Source organism: Pinus tabuliformis, chromosome J (assembly GCF_031772625.1).
Source record: "Pinus tabuliformis cultivar Carrire ecotype Pingquan chromosome J, CPIR1, whole genome shotgun sequence".
Classification (NCBI taxonomy): domain Eukaryota; kingdom Viridiplantae; phylum Streptophyta; class Pinopsida; order Pinales; family Pinaceae; genus Pinus; species Pinus tabuliformis.
Genome location: NC_142295.1, coordinates 1,581,335,858 through 1,581,353,680, shown reverse-complemented (window position 1 = coordinate 1,581,353,680; position 17,823 = coordinate 1,581,335,858).

Below are 17,823 nucleotides of genomic sequence, written 5' to 3'. Positions count from 1 at the left end.
TTCTAAGGTAGCTACCAGCCTTAGTGGGATTAGCAGTTCTACATAGACAATATTCCCGGTAACGGGCGTGGACTGCTTGGCGAGTAGACGGGTTGGATGAAGGAGAAAGATCGGTCGTCGGATCGGGAGAATAGAAGGCGGAGATGGGCTGGCCGGGATATCAGAAAAAACAAGAGTGGGATGAACGTAGGTCGTTGGATCTCAGGCAGACAGATCCAACGGTGATCGGGTGGAGAAGGCATGCGGTGGTTATCGGGCAAGGACGGAGGATTAAACGGTAGGCGGTATTGATCACACCACCTTTGGGCGTTAGGCAGTAAAAGGGTGAGGGCGCGCAATTCCATTCAGCACGTGACATGTAGCGACAGAGGAGAGATAAAAACCACTCTCCGTCACACGCTAACGTTCCATCGCGTTGTGGGCGCGAAATGTGTGAGGGCCGTCCGATCTTGGTGGAGATGATCGTGCAGGTTTTCTATCAGGCATGCCGGGGAGCCGTTGGATCAGGAGGTGGAAATCGACAGCTGTGATTAAAGGTGATGATTTCCTAAGGGCGCAAAGTCGTATGGGCGCGGTTTCATGGGGTTTTGGCTTTAGCGCTCGGGGCTTACAACACAAGGGGTTTTGTTGGTCTTAGAAGAAAGGTAGGGGAAACGGAGATGAAGGGAGAACGAGCGAGGCAAAGGAAAAGGAGAAAGCGACTGCTAAGAGCTCCTTTTAAGCATAACCAAGAGGACCAAGCTTATTTCTGACCTTCGAAAACCGAAGCTATGTAGCAGTACTAACATTGGCCCCTTCTGGGGATGAGATCCTCCCTGCGAGGTCTCAAGAACTGTAGACCAATGCCTTTCCTGTCAAAACCAGATGAGAAAAATTTCCTAGTGTTCCATTGGGCATGGAGTCTAATCAAGCTTACACTAAAATTGATAAAACAACATATTTACAATTTTAAGGCCTCAAGACCTTAAACAACATAAATTTTCAAAAATCGCCCATTAACTGGGCCATCAAAAACTATCTCTCCTTCCATACTTTGCAGCATGAAAGTGTTTTTCCCTTGGATCTAAGTGATGACAAAAGGTCCCATCCATAAAGCATCAAACTTCCCATGGTTTCCTTTCTTCTCTTTCAATGCATCCCACTTAAGAACCAAGTCTCCAACCGGAAAATTGTCTGCTTTTTCCTTCCTGTCAAACGCTTCCTTGATTCTCCTTTGATTTGCTGTAGAATTCTCAACCAGCTGATCCCGGATTTGATGCACTTTGGCCAAATCAAAAATCCTCTTTGCCATGTCCTCTTCCTCATTCTTCTCTTCTTGCAAGAACTTTGCCACAGGGAGGGTTGATTGAATTGGGAATACAACCTCAATGCCATATACCAGCTTGAGTGGAGAATTCCTTGTGGATTTCTTGGTGGTCACTCTGTCAGTCCATAGTGCATACTTGAGCTTAGAATCCCAGTTCTTTTTGTTGTCTTCCAGTAACTTTTTAATTATCCTTATCAGGCTCTTGTTGGAAGATTCTGCTAGACCATTGCCTTGAGGATAGTATGAGGTGGAATGAACTAGCTTAATTCCCATTGAGTCACACATGTCCACCAACTCTTTTTCCCTGAAGGCTGTTGCATTGTCTGTGACTAATTTATGTGGACAACCAAACCTGGTGAAGATATTCTCTGTCAAGAACCTCATAACCACATGGTGATTAGCCTTTCTGGTAGGGATGGCCTCAATCCATTTAGTGAAGTAATCAGTGGCTACTAAGATCCATCTGTGCTGGCCACTGGAATGTGGATTGATTTCCCCTATGAAATCCAAGCTCCACTGCTGAAAAGGGCCTCTAGCACGTATTGGATTTAAGGGCAGGGACCTGAATTGTTGTTTCCCTTCAAATCTTTGGCACCTATCACAAGATTTAACAAATGATAAGACATCAGAAAATAAGGTGACCCAATAGTATCTGGCTTTGAGGAACTTATGGGCTATAGTTTTCCAATAGTGATGCCCTCCACATATGCTGGAATGAAACTGCTGCATAACCTCCATGGATTGTTCTTTGTCTAGACACCTCAAAAGAATCCTAGAGGGGTCCTTCCAGTAGAGAAGGTATACAATATTTGGCTGCCTTGAGCTTGATAGTTTTGGCTTGACTTGAACTAAGGCCTGGAGGAACTTCTAGCTTCAGCAAGAATTGAGCTATTGTAGAATACCATTCACAAGAAGCTAAATTTTCTGCCAATGACTAGTTTTTCCTTGGTTCGATTGTTTCTTCTTCTGTCTGAACATCCTCTGAATTCATGTTTATCAAATTCATGTCCAGCATTCTGCAAATTTTTTCAGCCATTAATCTAGCAAGGCCCTGACCTCTGACAAGCGTGGTGGGCTTCAGTTCTATGTTGAATTCAATAAGCTTTGCAATCCATTTAGCCCTTCTTCCATTAGCATCTGGCTGTGTTAGAACATCTTTTATTGAAGCAGAGGGCACATATGTAATTACCTTGGAATGAAGAATGTAAATTCTGAAAGCTTTCAAAGATTTGATAAGAGCATATGCTTGTTTTTCGATGATATCATACCTCAGCTCAGCATCCCTTAAGGTTTTGCTGAAAAATTCCATTGGATGCTCTGAACCTTCCTCATTTGTTTGCAATAAAACTGTTGCAAGGGAGTCATCAGAGGTAAACGAAAGTATATGGAACTCCTTGCTATAATTTGGACTAATCAAGGTAGGAGCTTCCATAATAGCTCTCTTGATGGATTCAAAAGATCTTCTTGCTGCATTAGTCCATTTGATTTCTGACCCCTTTTTCAACATGGAGGTAATATGTTTTACAAGTTCTGCAAAATTTGGAATGAACCTCCTTACAAAATTAATCTTGCCCAGAAAGGACTGGATATCCTTTTTTGATCTCTGGACAGACAAGGTATATATTTCTCTTACTCTCTCTTGGTCAATTTTGACACCTGCAGCAGAAACAATGTGTCCTAACAACTTGCCTTCTTCCAAAGAAAACTATGACTTTTTAGGATTGATTGAAATCCCAAATCTTCTGCACTTCAGAAACACTTTCTTCAGATGTTGCAAATGGTCTTGATGGCTGCTGGAGTATATTGTTATATCATCTAGGTAGATAAGGACAAACTTATCCTTCTCTCCTACAAATGCTATATGAAAGGTGGCTCTAGCATTGATCAGCCCAAAAGGCATCTTGGAATACATAAAAGTGCCCCAAGGAGTGGTGAATGCAGTCTTCTCTTGGTCATCTGGATGTACAACAACCTAGTTATATCCTGAAAATCCATCCAGGAAAGACATCACTTTGGCTCCTGAGACTTTCTGCAGCAAATACTCCATCTTCGTTGAGGATAATTGTCTTTCTTAGAGCATTTGTTTAAGTTTCTGAAATCAACGCAGAGCCTAATTTCTCCACTTTTCTTCCTCGCGACTACCAAGTTGGATACCCATTTTGAATATCTGAGAGGGACTATGATTTTGGAAGCTAACAATTTCTTGATTTCTTTTTCAATCAGAGGGAGGAGCAAAGGATTTATGGGCCTCAGTTTCTGCTTAAAAGGGATGGTGTCTTTCTCTAAAGGAATTTTATGCTAGATGATCTTTTTGTCATACGTTTTCAAGTCACTATATTCCCAGGAAAAAACATCAGCAAATTGCTTCATTAAATTGCAGTACTCAGAACTTTGGGTAGTAGATAAATGGGTGGAAAAATTTATATATCTTGGATGCTCTGGACTCCCTATATTATGCCTATGGACTGCAGATTGATCTTCTTTTTGGGCATCCTTATAAGGCACATCATTCTGGTCAAAAAGCTTTTCTAAGGGAACTAGGCCTTTAGGTATATGATTGCTGGGCAGTTGGACAATGCTGTCTTTGCCAATTTTGTTTCTAAGCTGGGGTTGGGGACTTTCCTCCAAGGCTTCATTCTCTTGGTCAATGTTCATTTCAGAGAATTCATCAATGACTTGTAGAAACCTATTTACCTCATCATCATCTTCAAAAACTTTGTAATGCTGGACATTATCAGGCAAGGATGGTCTATATTTCATCTGAAATTCATAAACTAGTCTGGGAGGCATGGGAGGGATAAACATGCTAGCAAACACAGCAAGGGAATCAACGAGATGATTTTTTACTCTAGGGATATATGAGATACAAAATTATCAAAAGAATCTTTGAGTCTCCATACCTCATCTCTATATGCTTTCAGCCTTGGGTGCTTTGCTTGAAATGTTTTGTTTACTTGCTGAATGATGAGATCAGCATCTCCAAACACCTTTATGTTTCTGATTCCTTTGTCTTTAGCTGTGTTAAGGTCCAATATCAGAGCCTCATACTCTGTTATATTGTTGGTAACTTGGAAAGTCAGCTTAAAAGACAGATGTGTGCTTTCTTGTTTTGGAGATATCAGCACCACCCCTGCTCCTGCGGTTTCCCTTGAACATGCTCCATCAAAGAACATCTCCCAAACCTAACTTCCTTGCTCTCCCATGACCTGGACTATTGGTTTCTTGAGCTGCAATGAGGCCTTCTGGGATTCTTCAATTTGGAGAATACATGCTCCAAAATCAGTATCCACAGCGTAGATAGGATGATTAGAAGGATTCTTCTCATCACTGATGATGTAGGCCAGCTGTGCTTCTCTGTACAATCTCCTACTCTCCCCTCAAAAAACTGGGACAGTGGCATAAGATAAATCATTCTGTAATGTTCCACCCAGCCTCTTAATCCACCCTCTAGAAAGTAGCATACCAAACTTAGGAGGGACATCTACTACCACAATGTCCATCATCATGCTCTTCATGGGCAGCTGAGTTAGGGTAATAGCTAAATCTTTGATCAATCCTAGACATTTCACCTTTCTTGAATCAAAGGAAAATAGATCATGATAAGGTCTGGTAATATCAAGGCCTAACTCTTCCATGACAGCTTTGGGCATCAGATTATGGCTGGCCCCCATGTCCAGCAGGTAGTTGTGGAGGATTTTGTCATGAATGGTAAAGGAGACATAAAATGATGGAGAATTATCATCAGCAGGTTTATTCATTGGGCTAAGCACAACTGCGGGTTTGTCATCTTGCAAATTGACATAATCAGTGGAGGCTTGCATGGCTTTCAGCTCAAGAGCATCAAGGATAGGTTTCCTAAATGCCTCACTCTTTACAAGTTATAATAGGGGTACAAACATTTTAAGTTTCTGGACTTCTGATTCAAAGCTGAAACGGAAAGGGGACTTGTCAAGACCTCTTACCTCTTGAGCTGGTGCTTTGAGGATGACCGGGTCAGCTGCTCGCTTTTTCTATTTGATGTTCTGATGCTCTGCGAGGACAACAGTTCTTTGGACAGGGTTCTCCTTGACATTGGTTGGTCTTGACCTCAGATGATATCTTTGATGTTCGTCAGTCTACAGAACAACCTCTCTGTCCCACTCTTGACTGGTTTGGTCCTGGAGTAATGATTCTTCATAGGCAGCCAATGTCAAAAAGGCAGCACTGCCCTTATCTTCCATGCAATGAATTTCATCCTCTTCTTCAAACTGCTCCTCCTCCATGACTACGTTTTGGAAAGGAGCCTTAACCTTTTGTTCTTCACCGGCTTCTTTACCTCTCTGAATGGTCTGCAATTGTTCATTTGCTCTTTTGAATGGATTTGGGTTTCTTGGAGCAAATGTGTTTGGGAGCCTTGCCTTCCCAGAACTCTGCTCAACTTTTAGCTTAGATATTTTAGCAGCCAATGACTCTATCATTTTAGTCATCTTGTCTAATTTAGGTTCTAAAGATGAATCAGGGAAGAAGAAGCCTCACCTCTCTGCCTTCTTCTATCTGCATGGCCCTTGAGCTTTTCTGCAGCCATGATATTAGATTCTACCTCTAGGGCTGCATCTTGCATTTCAGCTAGAGTGGCACATATTCTTTCTCTCAACAGCAAGTGAAAATGAGAGTCGAATGCATTGGCATAGGTGAGTTTGGCAGAGGTGGGGGTAGGCTTTACTTCAGCTGGTATATTACTATACATACGATTTAACCTTTTATTAAAATCAAACAATGATTCCCCATTTTCCCTCTTGAGATTTCCAAACTCAGTATGGTAATATGGCAGGGCTTTTTTGTCTCCCCAATGCTTCAAAAACACATCATCTAATGCTTCAATGTCTGCTATAGAACTAGGGGTTAACTCTCTGAACCACTTTCTAACCTCTTCACAAAGGCTTTGGACAAATACTCTCATCCACACATCATCCTCACTGATATCTAGGTTATCAGCATAACTATAAAAAGACTTGAGGTGTTCTTCAACTGTTACTCCCTCTGTACCAGTGAACTTAGGCATGTATTTCTGATACTCTCCTGCAGGCATGGCATTCAAAGGAACAGGCAAGACCAGGGGTCCATACCTAGCAGCTATGATTCTTTCCATCTTTGTGGGTGCTTGTTGGCCTGCCATGACTGGGGTGGATGGAAGGATACCGACAGATTGAACGGTAGGGAGCAGTGAAATAGATGACAGGGACAAAGGAATATGATGGACTGTATGGGAGGCTTTCTTTGGACTGAGATCCAAAGGGGAACTTAATGAACAAGGAGCTTTATGAATCTCTAAGGGTATTTCTTCACTAACAATGCTAGGCTCTATATCTTCAAACTGTACATTCTCAGCTATAATCTTCTCTTGCAGAGATACATAAGATTGTTTAGGCTTACTTGATCCTGATGCTCCTTTCTGTGATGTTTTTCTTTGCTTAACAAACTTCTCAGGGTCAAGCACTCGGTCAGTTGGTGATTTTTGAGGATTTCTCCGAGTATGCCTCACAAACTGAACCAGAACTGTAATGTGGAGTCACCAAAGGTTGGTCCTCCCGTAGAGTCGCCAGATAGATGATTACAACTAGAAATGTGTCCAGACTTTGTCTATCATCAAAGCTGGAATTGTGTCATTCTCCCAGGGAAGCTGAGCTTCAATCTCCTCTCCCCGGCAATGACGCCAATTATGTTAGGATTCCAAGAAACTCTCCTAGGTTGTAGCTCAGAGATGTCTTGTAACATATAAATTCAAATTATTGTTGCAAATGGATGAATGGATGGAATGATGCTTGTACAAGCCAGATAACCACTTCTACTTTGTTTCACTCCAGACATGCGTGAACACCCTCGGAATACAAGGCTTTAGACCACCAACTACTCATAGTTTAAGATTAGGTGAATATGGAGAATACTGACCACACCAGCATATGCACAAGACCATGTGATGGCCGGCTGCAACCAGTAAAGAAGTCTGCAAATCTAATCTACAAATGCATAGATAGGATGATATCTCTCTGGCACTAGAAGAAGAGAAACCTGAATAAGTCATTCAGTGATACATACGAGATTTTAACACAGAGATAGGATGACAGCTACTCTAATGCTAAACATCAAGAGTTCAGGAATACAACATATCAGGCATAGCTTGGAAGAGAAGGGAAATGGAAAGTGAGCAATTAACAACAAAAGAAGCTTGTATTAGCTGAAAATGAAGACGAGACACTGCAAGTGTCAAAATAGTTACAGTCTCCAGAAGTTGAACCTTACATCAAAACATCAACCATCAACCCTGATTACATCTTGTTTGTGGGTATATATAGAGTTTCATTACAAAAGCACTTGGTCATTTAGGTATGGAGGGGTCATAATTGACCACCAACTACATTTAACTGCCTGATGGAGCCTCTGAGTGCGTTTGCTTGCTTTAGTGGATGAATATGATCTTTTTCAGGTGTTTTGCTGTCCTTTTTCTCTTCGGCCATACTGTCTATTAAATGTGGTTGTTGAGGAGCAACTGCGACTGGTACTGGTAGGCCGGTCACCTTCATCCTTCGGGCACACGGAGTGATCAAGGGGCATGGAATGCCTGGTGAATAGACGGGTTGGATGAAGGAGAAAGATCGGTCATCGGATCAGGAGAATAGATGGCGGAGATGGGCTGGCGGGGATATCAGAAAAAACGGTAGCGGGATGAACGTAGGTCGTTGGATCTCAGGCGGATAGATCCAATAGTGATCAGGTGGAGAAGGCGTGCGGCGGTTATCGGGCAAGGACGAAGGATTAAATGGTAGGCGGTATCGATCATACCGCCTTTGGGCGTTAGGTGGTAAAAGGGTGAGGGAGTGCGATTCCATTTAGTGCGTGACACGTAGCGCCAGAGGAGAGATAAAAACCACTCTCCATCGCGCGCTAACGTTCCATCGCGTTGTGGGTATGAAATGTGCGAGGGCTGTCTGATCTTGGCGGAGATGATCAGACGGTGGGGATTTAATCGTGCAGGCTTTCTATCGAGCGTGACGGGGAGCCGTTGGATCGGGAGGCGGAAATTGACGACTGTGATTAAAGGCGATGATTTCATAAGGGTGCAAAGTCGTATGGGCGCAGTTTCATGGGGTTTTGGCTTTAGTGCTCGGGGCTTACAACACAAGGGGTTTTGTTGGTCTTAGAAGAAAGGTAGGGGAAATGGAGATGAAGGGAGAATGAGCGGGGCAAAGGAAAAGGAGAAAGCGACCACTAAGAGCTCCTTTTAAGCATAACCAAGAGGACCAATCTTATTTTTGACCTTTGAAAACTGAAGCTATGTGGCAGCGGTAACATGTTCTATGCTTTATCACAATTTACTTCAATGTTCCTTATCAACCCAATGACAATTTCCAATTATTTTTAGCAGTAATCACATTAGCTTAAACACATTGACAATAAATGTAGATAGAACATAAAAACACGTGTAGAAGACAAGCAAAGACAAGAGGACACAAGATTGGAAGATGCCAGGGAAAATCTCCAATGTGGGGAAACCATTTGATCAAATTTTCTTATTATTCTTCAATATTTTAGTAGAGAGAGAGAGAGTACAAATATCAAATTAACTTGCCCAAAACAGTCCTGTCAAATCAGCAGTCAACTATAGCCCTAACCAAAAATTCAACAGTGGTCAAAGCAGCTCCAAAATGTCCTCCAAACAGCTCAGTCAACAACAGATAAATTTTTCCTTCCAAGAGGGTCAAAGTTAGCCCAAAACAGATCGGTCAAACCAGTGAAAGGACAGAGAAAACAAAACTATAATTTCTATAGTCAAATCTAAAGTCAATGTTGAAGTCATCTCGATCAACCTATCCCAATCACCTCGATTCTTGTGCTAATAAATGTGGCCTCCAAAAATCGAAATTCCTGCCTCCAAAATGCAGTTAACACTTGGTCAAATCCCTGGTCAATGCTTCCCTAGAACCCTAAAATTTTCAGCCATCAAAACAGTCCAGAAATTTGTCCTCCTTTCACATGTGTGAAGTAGAGAAGGCTACCTCCAAGCTGTACAAACCAATCAAGAGAGGAGAGAGAGAGATATGTGATGAGATGAGTGATGTTCAAATGAGAGAGAGGTAAATCCTATTTATACACTTCGTTGAGGGCGAGGAGACACATCTATTGGGCTTCATGAGCCTACATTAGACTGAGGCCGACCTTGACAATTTGTGCATGAGTCAGAGAGAATAAATTCAAAATTCCATTTCTGCTTGTTAAAATGACATGATCTTTACATCAAAATTGGACCTCTTGAAAAGAGGAATCCAATGCAATAATCATATCCATCATATGAGTTTTCCTAAGGTGTAATTTTTCCTTAGTTTCCAATTTTAGCACTCCCTCTCAACTAGAGAGAATTCCACCTGCCAATCCATCTATCATCATGATGCCATCCTATCATCTTGTACCATCACTGTCATCACTGGCCTGCTCTGTTGAACCATGAATTATGAAGAAGAAGTGATCAATAGTGAGTCATAAGATCATATCACTCTCCACTGACAAAATAGTCCTTGATCCCAGATCAAGTTGTTGAACACCATGCATCCTAGTCATAGGGAATACGGAAGTACATGATGCATCCATTGGTAGTAATATTGTCCCTAACCATCTTTTCCCAACTCATTGGCTAGATGAGAGGTACTTCCCATGAGTCCCTGACTCCATGGGTAGGATGTGTGTTGGGGCATCGATAGGAGAAGGTGAACCACTCATCCTATGCATATGTTAATCGTAGGGGAAGGTGAACCACTCATCCTATGCATATGTTAATCGTAGGGGAAGGTGAACCACTCACCCTACATGCATGTGTTCGGGTAGGGGAAGGTGAACCACTCACCCTACACACATGTTAACCATAATGGGGTAGCACAGGGGAAGGTGAACCACTCATCATGTATCTAGCACACCATTAGGGGAAGGTGAACCACTCACCCTATGGTCGCTCATAGGTCCAAGAAGTATCCCAAGCCCTTAGAAGCTCCTATAGCTCAGTGTCCAACTCATACGAGACCCTCATAGGAGGGTCATTCCATGACTCCAAGTCTCTCTCAGAAGGTTAATAAGTTGAAATTTCCGAAAGGCTTTGTGAGAATGTCTGTGACCTGCTCATATGTTCTAATGTATTGGAGCCTTATTGCTCCCCATTGTACCATATCACAGTTAAAGTGGTACTTGATATCAATGTGCTTGGAGCAGTCATGGAACACGAGATTCTATGATAGTGGAATCCCACTCTGGTTGTCATAGAAGATCACAGTGGTATCCAACATGTGCTCAAATAAATCACTAAATAGCTTCCTCAACCAAATAACTTCAAAACAGCCCATACTCATAGCAATGTATTCGGCCTCGTCGGTGCTTAGTGCAACCAATTTCTTCTTCCCACTCATCAAGATATAGAAGCACACCCCAAAGAGAAGCAACACCCAGACGTTCTCTTATGATCCACCACACTGCCAACCCAGGCAACATTTGAATATTCATGTAGTCTCAAATTAACAGTAGTGTATCTCACTACATAGTGGAATGTGCCCCAGAGCTATCTCAAGATATTCTTAGCAGCAATCCAATGAATGTGATGAGGCTCAACCATAAATTGGCTCAACGTGTTCATAGTGAATCATATGTCAGGATGGGATTTGACTAGAAACATCAGGCCCCCCATAAGTTGACGATACTCGAAAGGGTTCGCTAATCCAGGCCCATCAACACTTCCACATAGCTTCTTAAAGTTGAGTTCTATCAGAGTAGTCACAGACTTGCAATCCACCATCCCACATCTCTCAAGTAGCTTCACAATCTATATTCCTTGAGAAAGGAAAATCTCACCTAGATTTTGCCAAACCTCTAACCATAGGAAGTAATGCATCATTCCTAGGTTCTTCATCTCGAATTCAGAAGCCAACTCCCTCTTGCATTGATGAATGAGAGGGTCATCACCTACCAGAAAGAGATCATCCATGTAAAGGAACAGAATGAGAGGTATGTCCTTTTCAACCTTAAAGTATAGGTTCAGGTCAGCATCGATCCTTGCAAATCCCATCTTCATAAGATATTTATCAATCCTCTCATACCAATACCTAGGGGCTCGCTTCAACCCATAGAAGGTTTTCTTCAACCTCCATACATGTGTCTCGTGATCTTAAACCTTGAACCCCTCTGGTTGTTCCACATAGTTTTCCTCCTTAAGAGAGCCATGCAAGAAGGTAGTTTTGACATCCATCTAGTGTAGGCTCCATACTTACGAAGCGACAAGAGCTATGATCGAACAGATGGTGGTATATCGGGAAACTGATGCAAATATCTCATCATAGTCTACTCCTTCCTTTTGAGAGAATCCTTGAGCAACAAATCTGACCTTGAACGTTTCAACACTCCCATTAACTCCATGTTTTATCTTGTAGAGCCACTTTAAAGTGACCACTAACTTGTACTTAGGTCTAGGAACCACACCCTAGACATCATTCTTTATGATCGACTCATATTCCTTGTTCATTGCACCCTTCCAAACTTGGTGTTTCACAGCTTCTTCGAATGTGCAAGGATCAGATTGTACAATGGTACTCATGGAAGCTAAGTACTCTTGGTACCTGTTCATCTTCTTGTTGTCACAAAATGTCCCCCTCGGTGCAATATGCTTCTCAGCATCTTCAAGAGTATCTTTGAGCCACAAAAGTATTTTTCTTAAAGTATAGGGATCACTAGGAGGTGGATCAATGGGATCCATCAGACCTTCCACATCAGGCATCAGTTCATTAGATAGAGGTTCATCCGAATTTTTTGCATCAACATCATCATTGTCCTTTCTATGGATAGGAAGTTCTCAGACTTTCCTAAGAGAAAAATATTCATCGAAAGTGACATCATGACTTAATTCCACTTCCCTTTGACCAGGCACATAGATTCTATATGCCTTTGAAGTTTCACTGTAGCCCACAAATGTTCCTTTCTTCCTAGATGTATCTAGTTTGTTTCTTTTCTCTTTGGCACATGAAAATATATGGGACAACCAAAAAATTATTCTAAAATGAGAAACGATAGGTTTCTTACCGGTGGAAACTTGTTTAGGTGTCTTGAATTCCAATGCTTGATATGGGCATATATTTTGAACACACATAATGGCGTTGGAAGCTTCTCCCCGTAAGAACTTCGGTAGACTTTGGTTAAGAAGCATGGCATGGGTGGATTCTATGATTTTTCGATTCTTTCTTTTGACAACACCATTTTTTTCAGAGTATATGTAGTAGTAGTCTCCCTCTTAATGCCAACTTGTCTACAATAGTCATTGAATTCATTTGACTCATATTCGGTACCATTATTGGTCCTCAATATTTTGATCTTCTTCCTTGTTTGGTTCTCGACCAAGGCTTTGAAAGAGCGGAACCATTTGAACACTTCATCCTTCTTTAAGAAATAAATCCATGTTTTTCAAGAGAAGTCATCCACAAAAATAACATAGCACAAATATCCACCCAAAGATGTCACGGGCAACATACTTGATAGATCAGAATGGACCAGTTGAAGAATATCAGTGATTTGAGTTTCACTTGAGGGGAATGGTCCCCTTGTATGTTTTCCAATGTCACAACCTTGACAAACACCTTCATGATCTAAGTTGGATTGGGGCATACCTATGACCATATTCCTTACATTAGGCAAGCCTTTGAAATGAAGGTGAGAAAATATTTGGTGCCATAATTCAGATTGAAAAGAAGTATCACAAGTCATCGCTCCCAACAGACTTCCTCCAACCTGATAGAGACCTTGAACCCTAAATTCAAGAGTGAATGCATCTCTTGGGTTCCTTTGCCAAACAAGAACCTTCCCATCAATGGATGACAACTTGAAACCTTTATCTTCCATCACAAAAATATAGAGCAATATTTCAGATCAGGTACATATAGTAATTCTTATAAATGAAGAGTTTGACCTTGATTTAAGTGAAGAGTAACTATCCAAATTCCTTTCATGGATAAGTGGAATTATCCCCAAGTATAATCTCCATATTCATATTCTTTTCAATCAAGTTAGATAGAGATTCTTTGTACCCAATGAAGTGACTTGAGGCACCACTATCAATCAACCAATGATCCAATGTATCTGTAAGAGAGGTAGTGGTGAGGGTAGAAATAAGATAAAATTATTTTTTCTTTACAACATTAACTTCTTCAGACCTAGATCTCCTCGCCTTCAATCCCCCCACCCTCCCCCCCTCCAACTATAGGGAGAATTCTCACCAGAAACAAACTGAAAGAAGCCAATATTCCTTCAGATCCCCCAAGAAAGGCAGGCAGAAAATCAAATAAAGAGCTCAGAGACGAGGCAGCAGCGAAAGAGATGGCAACTGGAGCACAGCAACCAATGGATTCCTACCTAGATAAGCAAAAAGGAAGTGGAGAAAAATCAAAGGAGAGGATTGGGACTCATCCAAAGTCTGGTAAATGATGAATCTGGTCTCTTGGAATTGTAGGGGGATGGGCTCCTCCCCAAAAATAAATGCAGTCCGCGATCTAATAAGCCAGGAGCAGCTAGAAATCTTCCTCATCCAGGAGACCAAGTTATCAGACCAAGAATTCCAAAACCAAATCAAAAGAATAAAAAATTTTGAAGGCTTCTCTTCAGGCTCAGAAGGTGCCTCAGGAGGCATAGGAACACTCTGGAACAAAAATAAATGGACTCCCACCAACCTCCAGTCCTATAACTAGTGGATCAAAACCGATCTCAGAAACAAAGTCTCACAAGAAGTCTTCAGCATTTACAACATCTATGCACCCAATCACTACCGAGACAAAGCATCTTGCTGGGACTCTTTATCCTCTGAATTACTAGCCTCTCCTGATAGGAACATAATCCTGGGGGGAGATTTAAATCTTATAAGAAACATGGATGAAAAGTTTGGAGGAATTTTTCATTCGGATCCTTCAAGAGAGGCGCTGGAAGCCATAATCCAGACCCAAAACCTCATCGACATCCCTCTCTGCAACGGGAAATATACATGGAGTAATAAAAGAACAGGCAGTCACAACATAAAAGAAAGGCTTGACAGATTTCTAATACAGGAAGGTATAGCAGCAAGCCATGCTCTCATCAAAAGCAAAATAATTCAGGCTTCGGCCTCCGACCACAAACCTGTGGTGTTGTATATGGAAAAAGGGAGAAATCTGGGACCTCTCCCATTCAAATACAACAAATCGTGGGACCATAATGAAAAATTCAGTTCTCTCATTCAAACTCAGTGGGCAAAGGAAGTTGTGGGATCCCCAAACTATGTCTGGGAAACCAAACTAAAAAACCTGAGAACCGTTATTAAAAAGTGGGCCAAGGAAAATGCTGCTATGGAGAAGAAGAAAAAGGCGGATCTTCAAGAGCAGATGGAACAGTGGAACAAAGAAAAAGAAAACAGTCAGCCTACAACTGAAGACATAAACCATGAAAACGTAATGTATAGAGAATTATACAGGCAAAACAGACTTGAGGAAGAAGACCACAGGCAGAAATCAAGATGCTTATGGTTAAAGGCTGGAGACAAAAATACATCCTTCTTCCATAATAATATAAAGCTCAGGCGTGCAGGAAATCAGATAGATAAAATAGTGGTCGATGGGAGAGAGATCAACGAGCAAGAAGAAATCAAAGAGGCAGCTTTCAACCACTTCAACTCCCTTCTAACAGCAGCCCCTCAGCAGTCGGACAACTCAGACTTTCTCAGCGCGGTAGAGAACAAAATCTCTGATCTTCAAAACCAGGAGCTGGAGCAGGAGATCACAGAGGAAGAAATCAGACTCACAGCATTCAGCATGCAACAGGACAAAGCCCCGGGGCCAGATGGCTACACGGTGTCCTTTTTTCGAAATCATTGGAACACCATCAAAAAAGATTTTGTAAGGATGGTCAAGAATGTCTTTAAAAACTTCAAGATGGGAGACAACACTAAATCCTCCCACCTCGCTCTTATCCCCAAGGATCCTAATCCCCGTTCCTTTGATCGCTTTAGACCAATTTCCCTTTGCAATGTCTCTTACAAGATAGTCACCAAAATCTTAGCCAACAGACTTAAAAAGCTTCTCCCCCATCTTATCTCTGAGAATCAAGGAGGTTTTGTCCCCCACAGGCAGATCTCTGATAATGTCATCCTCATCCAAGAGGCAATTCATAGCAGTATCAGCAGAAAGGAAAGAGGTATGATAATTAAACTAGACATGGCAAACGCCTTCGATAGAGTTGACCATCATTTCCTATCAGCTGTCCTCAAAAAATTTGGGATCTCAAACAATTTCATAAATATCATTCTTGGTTGCATTTCCAATCCATGGACTGCCCCTCTGATTAATGGCCGCCCGAGCAGATATTTCAGAAGCACCCGGGGTCTGAGGCAAGGCTGCCCTCTCTCCCCGTTCTTGTACATCATCATGGCAGAAACTTTGAGCACTCAATTGGAAAAACTCCGCAAACAAAAACTGATCACTGGAATAGGCATAGAAAGAGGGACTAAAGAGATCAATCACTCTCTCTTTGCGGATGATACTCTCCTCATCGGGGGTGCTTCAAGCATAATGGCCAAAAGATTCAAGAAAGTCCTGAACGCCTTCCTAGATGCCTCAGGAGGATTATTGAACAATAAAAAATGCAAGATTTACACTTGGAATGTCTCTGACCAAATCAAGAAAAGAATCTCCAATATCCTGGACATTCCAATTCAAGGGAATTGGAGCTACTTTTCATACCTTGGCTTGCCTCTAGCCAAAGCAACAATCAAGGCAGAGATCTGGACCAGTCATATTGAAAAAATGAGAGGCTTGCTTCAGAGCTGGGGAGTTTCTTGGCTCAACCTAGCGGGCAGATCAACCTTAATAAAGGCAATCCTTTCGGCCCTCCCCATCTATCAGTATGCGGTCACCTTGGCTCCAGCCAGTATCCACAAGCATATGGAACTGCTCATGAGAAGTTTCCTGTGGCAAGGGGGAAGGCAAGACTCAAAAAAATTTAGTCTAGTCAAATGGGAGCAAGTCATTCTTCCTTATGAAAAGGGAGGCCTAGCCATAAAAATTCCGAGCCTCTCCAACCGCGCCATGGGACTCAAACTGATCTGGAGATTACTCACTGACAAAGGTGCCTGGTGGGTGGATGTTCTCTCAAAGAAATACCTCAATGGAACAAACTCAAATCTTCTTTCAGAAACAATTGCTGATCGGCCTTGCACTTCAGTCTGGAAGCTCATTAAAAAGGTACTCCCTCAGTTTAGGGACAACATATCCAAAGTGCCTGGCAGCGGCAAGGAGATTAACATATGGAAGGACAAAATCATGGGCACAAAACCGAGAAACCTCAACCAAAATCTCAGGCCCTTGCAGATTTGGATGGAAACAAAAAACTTATACACCTTGTACGACATCTCTATCTGGGAACACAATGTCTGGCAGGGCTGGAAGGACATAAAGCCTCCCATAGATATTGAAGATATGTGGCTCAATCTCAAGGCCTCTCTCTCAGGTGCCGCTCCTACCAATTTAGGGGCTGCAGACAGGTATATATGGGATCCAAGTGGAGGCAAATTCACGGTCAGAGATGGATACAAATTCCTTCAGACTCACAACCCAACAGAGAACTGGAATCTTTCCACAACGGTTTGGAAAACAGAGTGCATTCCCAAGGTTAAACATTTCAACTGGACTCTCCTCAAAGGTAAGGTGCTCACAGCTGAAAACTTAAGGAAAAGAGGCATCTTAGGGCCTTCAATTTGTTGTTTCTGTCGAACTGAGGAGGAAAGTAGTCACCACTTGTTCCTCCAATGCCCTCTAGCTCAAAGCTGCTGGAAACAGATGGCCAGCCCTCTGGAAATTGAAGAAATAAATAATCAGCTTCCATCCCTGCAAAAAAAATGGGCAAGACTTTATCCCTTCTCCAAGAAAGGCAAAGGCATCATAACCCGAGTATGGAAATGCATCCCAGCTACTCTTTGCTGGCAAATTTGGCTAGCCAGGAATAACTGTATCTTCAATGATAAAAAGCCCAATCCTGCCCGAATTTTGGCCAAAACAATCGCACTCATCTCTGAAACAGTAAGTGCAAATTTGGCAGCTCCCCCAGACCGATCCAACTGGCACAAAGAAGAGGAGGAATGGCTCAACAAATTCCATATCAAATTCAGCAAAATATGCTCGGACCATCCCAAAGGCAGCATGAGAAGAACACAATGGAAGATCAGGGGCACAAAGGAAGAAGTAAGCCAGTGGATCCTTAACCAGAAATGCCACACTTTGTTCTTCGATGGTGCCTCCAAGAATAACCCAGGGAAAGCAGGAGCAGGGGGTATCATAAAGGACAACCAAGGGAAAACCTTAGTGAGCTATGAATGGGGATTGGGCCAAATGTCCAACAATTTGGCTGAAGCCTACAGCCTCTATTTAGGCACCTCCATTTTGAACAGGTTAAAACTCAGGAATTCAATAATAGTTGGAGATTCGGCCATTCTTATCGCA